This window comes from Hakea prostrata, chromosome 7 (genome assembly GCF_041222555.1).
Source record: "Hakea prostrata isolate BN-2017 chromosome 7, UWA_Hpros_2, whole genome shotgun sequence".
NCBI lineage: Eukaryota > Viridiplantae > Streptophyta > Magnoliopsida > Proteales > Proteaceae > Hakea > Hakea prostrata.
In genome coordinates, this window is record NC_142606.1 from 24,038,772 (window position 1) to 24,047,170 (window position 8,399).

General features: G+C 38.8%; 1 pseudogene; it reads left to right on the forward strand.

Annotated features, from left to right (window-relative positions):
• The first annotated feature begins 4,696 nt into the window (after positions 1–4,696).
• Positions 4,697–7,105, forward strand: LOC149010710 (putative pectinesterase/pectinesterase inhibitor 7 pseudogene; annotated as a pseudogene).
• Positions 7,106–8,399: the final 1,294 nt, after the last annotated feature.

The following is an 8,399-nucleotide window of genomic DNA, read 5'->3' on the forward strand; positions in this document are numbered from 1 at the left end:
CCATTTTACATATTGACCCCATCTCATTTGATACTGATAGTTGTCTAGATAATCATGAATTGCAACTCTATAGCAGTCATCTTCCACCTCCAAGAGAACTCCCCTGTGAGGGAAGTGAGAATAGGGCCAAAGAAGGTCCTACATGAGTGGTGATGGTACTCCTGGTGCCAATGACTGTGCAGATGGTGGGCCTATCTACCACGAGCCAAATATGGACTCTACAACTGACTCTGACCCCAAGAGATTGCGTTCATAATAACTATCGTCGTACGAGTGCCCATAATATGAACCACTAGAAGAGATGCCGATACCCTTACCATAATGTCCATGAGGAGGAGGGACATCATAAAAATTGATAGGACCATAAGCAGATGTAGAACCTATAGACTCATCCAAGCTCATGGATCCCATCGCTCTTGTTAAGCTATCCACCAGATCTGGAGCTGAAGGATTTACGTAAGAACCATGGGATCCATAAGATCTGCGCGGAAAGGTGACATCATCACAACCACCTTTGTGCTAGTGTTGCTGCCCATGGCCCTTCCCCTTCTAGTTGTAGCTTGTATCACGACCACGATACTGATCACCACCATGATCCTAATCCTTGGGGGCATGTGTGAAATGATTCTCCCAAGTATATCTGAGTCGGGGCTACTATGTCTCTCGTAGTGGAATCTACAAACGCTCTTCAAATCCTCCACCACCACCACCATCATCATCATCATCCCTCTTAGTCAAACTGAGAGCGAGTGTGCCATCCAAAAATTGTCGTGCTGCACACCTAGTGCCGCCATCCAATCCTCATCAACAGTACCAGCTACCTTTGGTTCACGTGCATGTTCTGCCCATCTCGAGAGGCCATAAACTCATCCACATCAACTCGTGTAGTTCGAGCTAGCTCTAGGTCAACCTCACTCTAGGCTAGTCCAACATTGGCTCTTCCTTGTCTAAAAGCAACTGAGTGAGGGGATCCCACTCATCTACACCCACCTCGAATATATCATCGAGATTGATGTTCTACGACTATTCTTAGCTTGTTCTTTGGCTTGTTGTGTCTTCAACCTCATATTGTAGTGGCAAAACATTAGATCATTTAGGCGTTGGCTTCCCAACTGGTTCCTCCTCTTGTAATGGATCATGTTAAATATACTCCAATTCCTCTTACACCCAGAGGCAGAGCAAGTCTGAGACAGGATCTTGATTGACAGTCTCTAGAGGTTGGATGCATTGTTCCCCTAGAAATACCACCACTCAATTGCATTATCATAAATACATTAAGTTAGAACTTTAATACTTAACATAAAATAAGGGAAAACACACCTCCCCCTAGCGACAAAAGCACACACCCCCTCTTAGTGGATAATATCACACCTCCCCTCTTACCTAGCAAATATATCAAACCCCCCCTCGCTAAGGTAAATTAACTACATAAATATTCTAAAACCCAAAATACCCTGGCTAAAAAGTAAACTACTAAATTACCCTTAATTAAAATAAATAAAAACAAAACACCATAGTAAAACCTAAATTATCTAATTATTAAAATCCCAACAACCCATTTAAAAAAAATTATGAAACAATTAAATAAACGATTAGAATCAAGTAAAATAAAAATGCAATAAAAAAAAGGATATATTGATAAAATTAAACACAACACTATTTGGGTTTTTTAATGTTTGATAATATTTAAAAAAAAAAAAGGTAGTTGGGCTTAATAATTAAAGATAATGGAATTTAATATGGTGTTTTGATTAACAATTATTTTAATTGAAGGTAATTAATATTTTAACAGGATGATACGATAATTTAGGGTTTAAAATAAAAAAAATAAAACCAAGGATATTTTGGGGTTTTAGAAAAATTAACGGAAAAGTTAATACCGGAAAGAGAGGGGAGGTGTTTGATATGTTGCAGGTAGAGGGGAGGAAGGATATTTCCAATTAGAGGGGGTCTAAGTGCTATTTGTCCACTAAGAGGGGAGGTAAATGATATTTACCCTAAAATTAACCTATGCATTTATGCATATAAGATCTAACTTGGAACACTGCTTTCTCTGCCCCGTATATCAACATCTACATTGAATGACCCAAATGCATCCCTAGACAACTTGATCTACAATCATTTGTATTGATAGTTAGCTAAATTATTTAAAAAATAAATACAAGTTCTAATTGTTCAAAATTCATGATATTTCACCTTGTTGTGGCAAAATGATTGGACCATCGGATCCGGCTCCAACCCCAAAATCACCTACAACATGGCTTCTAATAAGTTTGTGTCCAACTCTAAATGTTCACTATACTGATATCTAGTGTTTAAAATGCAAGAAATAAGAGAAAGATGCTTTAGGAAGCTTTGAAGAGGAGAGAGAAAATGTGTAAAAATCTGTTGAAAATTTGACCGACACTCCCCATATAGCACCGACAATGGCGATAAACCGCCGATTTAGTCGACCTATTGATGATGTTGTGTCAGAGGTCTGAATCATGTCTCTAGGGACCCACATGGCAATATCTTGCCGTCATTTTGAACAATGGGTTGCCCCACACCTCTTGTAGGTGTATATTTATTTTCCTTGCTGAAGCGTATGAGGATTTGCCACCAATTCATTCTCCTTGTCTAATCTGCCTGTTGTTAGGAAATATACCTTGTTATTGTCTACAATCGCCACACTTCATATTTTCACCTTTAGGAGTTTGTTAGATACCCTACACGCAATAACACCAGTGAACGAATATGTTCTATCATGTCAGCTAAATCACACAAGCAGGTTTCTTTATGGGTCATATCAATCATCTGCTCCCTACAAGGCTGTCCTCTATTGTTTTTGCGTTGTAAATTTCTGTTTCCCTCACCCATCTGGTAATATTCGGTAATATTTGACAATACTCTATGTTTCCTCTTTATCCAAAGAAAATAGCAAGAAGTGATAAAAACTGAAAAGAACAACCGGGTAGAGAGTTATTGTCTAGTTGGTAATTCCCTAAAAGTTGACTGCAGAGGTGCAGATTTGAGTCTTGGGCTATGTGTTCCGTCCTCAATTTCGAGAGGTTCTACTGCTCCAATTCTTTTGATCCATTCACAAGAGAGAAATATGCCACATAGCTCCTCCTAATTATCTCCACATTGTTCACATAGATAGTACATCTCCTTCCATTGGGATATCCTTGTTTGCCAATATTTCACCCAAAACCAGCTTTCGGGTCGGTGAAACCCAGCTGCTATTATGGGTGCGAAACCACTGTTAACTCTATGAGGCTTTAATTCGAACAAGTTGTGAGCTTCATTCTTTCCCTACCTAGATTGTTCTATAAAACACAATTGTTTGTTAAAGTATAATGAATTGACCTTTGGATAGACGTTTGCAATTAAGAACTCAAGTTCTCACTTATTTGGGGATGGTAGATTAATCGGTGACTTATCTTGTAACAACTACAAGGCCCACTAGGATATTAGCTAGACAATTAACTTGAAATATACCTATTTAAGAGATAATATATTTTCTACCAGAATAAAAAGAATAAAAATAAAAGAGAGAGAAAGAGAACATATTTTCCACTATCTTGACATATTCCCTTCCTCTCCCGATTCTCCCACAAATTTGGTATGATTTTGTCCTAGATGTGTTATCATTTTCAGAAGACAGAGTTTTCTTAAGTTCATTTATCAAATTGGTTAGGCTTAAATATTACCGGAAACATAACATTTCCTTTATTTTTAGTTTGAAAAGGAAATTGATATAGTACATGAAACAACCATGCATAAAAATAGCATTTAAATTATGCATAAATTAGGGTAGCCAAAACTTTTTCTTTGGAGATAAACATTTTGAAAATGATGGTTTTTGGATTGATTATTAACACCCCAAGTAGTTGGTGATGTGAAATGATTACTCTCAGTTATTCTAACAAAGTCACAAGGGATAGATGAGGAGATTATTATTAGTTTAAGACTAAATGTACAGTGATGTTTTGCCAATTAAGCCATGCCTTTTGATCACAATAGAAAAACTTTGATGCTCTAGTTGGAATTTCTACCAACAACAAAGCATAGCAATATTACATAAAATCAATAGAAATAGTCAATATTCCCGCTCATAGATTCACATTAAAGTTGTTGGAGATGTAGCTGTTTTGAATGCAAAAATAATTAGTGGAGTTCTATATTTATTAATCATTCTATCTCTCATTGAGACAATGACCTACATAAAATGCAATTGTCACCACCTAGGTAGGTATAGGCTGCAGAGCTAGCTATAGAAGGAATACAAATAGCTGAATTCAAGGCCCCATCATCCATCGAATGATTATTCATGGCAATATTTCACATGGAATTATGTAACTGAGTAATTTCAAATTCTCTCAATGAGCTCTAGGTTTCTCTCTCTCTCTCTGGGTTCTCTCTCTTAATTAACACCCTAAGTCATTTTGATCAGTCTTGAGCTTCCGTCTATAATTTCTTATCTTAACGCAAAAGATATTCTAAATACAGATTGGCTTTCTAATCTTGTTCTTTAGTGCATGATTTGAACTTCTAGAAGTGCAAGTTCATCGCCTTTTTATTAATATTCTATCGATCCAAGGTTTCTTAAGTACGCTCCTCATTTAAGTTATGTATGCGATTTCTCTTTCTATAAATTTATATCCACTAGCACCCATTTTCGCAACCCAGAAATTTAATTTCGTTGTGAAAAACTATGGCTTCTTCAAGCTTGTTTGTCTTTCTCCTCATCATTTTCCTCTCTTTCTTGATAGGTGCAACTAAATCTGTCAACACCAGAACAACTACAATCCCTGCCAGACAAGCTGAGGATATACAAACCCTTCTTAGTGCAGTAATAACCAACCAGCAAACTTGCTTAGATGAGCTTGGATCCACATCTTCAGCTTCATATGTGAAAAGTAGTGTTTATACCCCTCTCGCCAGTGGAACCAAACTTTACAGTGTTTCTTTGTCAATCTTCACCTGTGGTTGGGTTCGTCATCAGAAGACGAAGACAACGAAGCCAACTGGGAGAAAGCTCTTGTTCTCCGACTTGGAAGTGGGTCAACAAAGTCCATTACCGTTGAGAATGTCAAACCGTGATAAAGGGCTCTATGAGAAATTTAGTGGAAAAAAACTTCTGGAATCAACTAGTTTGGAAGACAAAATTATGGTTAGAGACACCGTCGTGGTGGCTCAAGATGGAAGTGGTAATTTTACAGCCATAGCTGATGCAATTGCTGCAGCTCCAGACAAAACAGATGCCAGTGGTGGTTACTTCCTCATCTACGTCACTGCTGGAATCTATTCAGAGTATATTTCAATAGGCGAACACAAACGCTACATCATGATGATCGGAGCTGGTATCAACCAGACCATTGTCACTGGGAGCCGTAGTGCAGGTGATAACAATGGGACCTTCAATTCTGCAACACTTGGTTAGTCATTTCAAACCCTCTACGATTTTCCATTCTTTTTTTTCCAAGACAACACCAAGCAAGCAAAATGAAATACTACAACTTGGAAGTAAATACTAAACAGTATTAACTAATACAGCAAACTACTGGGATTTAAGCAATCCAACCAGTCCCAAAATCTGCTGCGATCTACATGTATGATTGCTCCATGTCAGATGAGAAGCAATCATATGGGAAGAGAAGTCTGTTTGAAAGACGAATAATTAGTCTGGATTAATTACTGCTCTGCCTTATTAGGGAGTAGACCATAACTATGGTATACAGTCAGTATGTAACCACATAGCACTTTTGCTATACGGTATTGGTCACTTTATTTATATATGTATATATAGTATGTATATATGTATACATAATGAGACCAGAGATTCCAATCACCTTGATATGCCTGCCTGGCTGCCTGAATTGAACACCTCCAAAACCAACCTGACCACCTGGAGGTCCTTTTGCTTGGGCAGTCCCATTGCCTCTTGTTTGTGAAGCATCGGACTTCCATGCAGCATTTGAATACCTCGAGCTTCCATTTGAATCACCAAAGCCACTTCCCATATAGCCACCAGCACCAGTGGGAGCATTGTTGGTTGGCGCACTACCAGCTCGTCCTCCTACAGCACCATATCCACCCTGGCTACCATAAGATCTATCTCCTCCACCATAACTACCATACCCATAAGCTTGATCATTACCATACCTGGCAGCTCCACTTGGAGACTGACCAGAATCACCAGATACAGCACCAGCACTAGTAGGATTCCACTGAGCTGCAGCCCCACAACCCGCATTAGCACCATAACCCGTGGAACCATACCCAGAAGAACAATGTTCCATCTTAATAGCATATTTTTATGTCCAATAATGCATGGAGACACCATCAACAAAAATTGTTGGTTCGCCCTTCTTTTTTATCATTATTTTTTTCAATAATGCATGAAGATTGATACAGTGGTTCAATGACAGGCGTGACTGGTCAAGGATTCGTGGGTGTTAATCTAACGATCCAAAACACTGCTGGAGCGATCAAACACCAAGCAGTGGCACTACGAAATGAAGCTGATACATCAGCTTTCTATAGGTGTAGTTTTGTAGGCTACCAAGATACCTTGTATGCCCATTCCTCCCGCCAATTCTATCGTGAATGTGACATATATGGAACTGTAGATTTCATATTCGGCAACGCTGCTGTCGTATTCCAATACTGCAATATATATGCAAGGTTGCCCATGACTGGGCAATTCAATGCCATCACAGCACAAGGTAGAACTGGCTTTAACCAACCCACTGGTTTTACCATCCAGGGTTGCAAGATTTTGGCAACGGCAGAACTGAGTATGAGCAACTCCACCACAAAGACTTACTTAGGAAGGCCATGGCAGAAGTACTCCAGGACTGTCTATATGCAAACTCACATGAATAACTTGATAGATCCTTCTGGTTGGGCAGAGTGGAAGGGTAGCTTTGCTTTGGACACTCTCTATTATGCTGAATACAACAATACAGGGCCAGGGTCTAATACTAGTCAGAGAGTTACATGGGCCGGTTACCATGTCATCAATGCCACTGATGCTGCCAACTTCACTGTCTCCAACTTCATACATGGAGATGATTGGTTAAACAACACTGGGGTACCTTACACCAGTGGTTTGCTATAGGAAACCCCTATTGGAATTCCCCCTCCCTCTTTTTCGGATTAAGCCAAAATCTCCTGTTGATATATCATACCAATACAGACAGTACTAGGACTGTACAAATTGTAGCTGGGTTTCGTATATATACAGTACTTATTTTATTTTTTGTCTGATATACACAGTACTTGACATACACAAGCATAGAGGGAAACCTAAGTCTAGATATTACAATATTAGCTAGATCATCCGATGGTTGGGCTAATACAGGAGCCAAAAAACCAAGGCCAACATCAGTTGTTTGGCTTGGGCAGGAGGTAATCAGTCATTGTCTTGGAATTGGTTCTTATGTGAGTGAGCTCAATTCCGTTGGCCTTTGCAAACTTCAATCCGATCACGATCCCTTCCAATACTGTCTCCAACTTGGTGTCAAAATGGTAGGAGTCTATCTCCCAATGTACAACATGTCTATTATGGACCAAAAAGTATCCTCAAACCCAAAGGGTTAGCCTAGTGGAGCGAAGACCTGCAACCATGAGGACTGAATTAGTAACCAAATTCCAGTTAGGACTGAGTGGATGGGAATACCTACTAGGGGTGGGGCTTACTATTAATAATTCCTGGGAAGCATCAATGATGGCACATCAACCATACAGCACTACCTGGTGCTGTATCTGTAACTCGTTTAACCAAAAGTAAATTGTTTGTAGGACAGTAGTGGGGTTGGGTTAATTTAATGGCTTCAAACAGGCTCGATTCCTTGCCTTCCATATGTAAGTAGAATGTCAATCCTAAAACCGAGAAGAGCCAAGTTAACATAGGAGTTTGCCAGCCAAGTTTATTACACCATTGCAAACAGAGATCAAGCATGGATGAGGCAGTCAAATGCTCTATTCTTATGCCGAAAGGACTGCAAGCTAGTAGATGTTGAGAAAATTCATATCCTAATAATAACTGCCAAGTTCCATAGATTTAACATCCGGAGATTTACTTTTAAACTTCATTCATAATAAGATCACATTTTCTACAAATCTAGAAAACTTCATTCATCATAAGATCACATTTTCTACAAATCTAGAAATTAAAATCTTATCTTTCCTTCTGGCCTTTTTTCTTTGTAACTCATCTTAGCTTTGGAAATGGGTTCTCTTTCTCTTCTTTTGGTATTAATACGAAGTTGAACTGCTGAAGTACAACATCGAACAGAGTTACAAAGTGAAACAGAGCATGGACGATATCTTTTTCAGTTCTAGATGGTGATGGTATACATTTATCTTTTTCTTCTCCTTTATATTTGATATCACAGACTTTCAATTCCCTA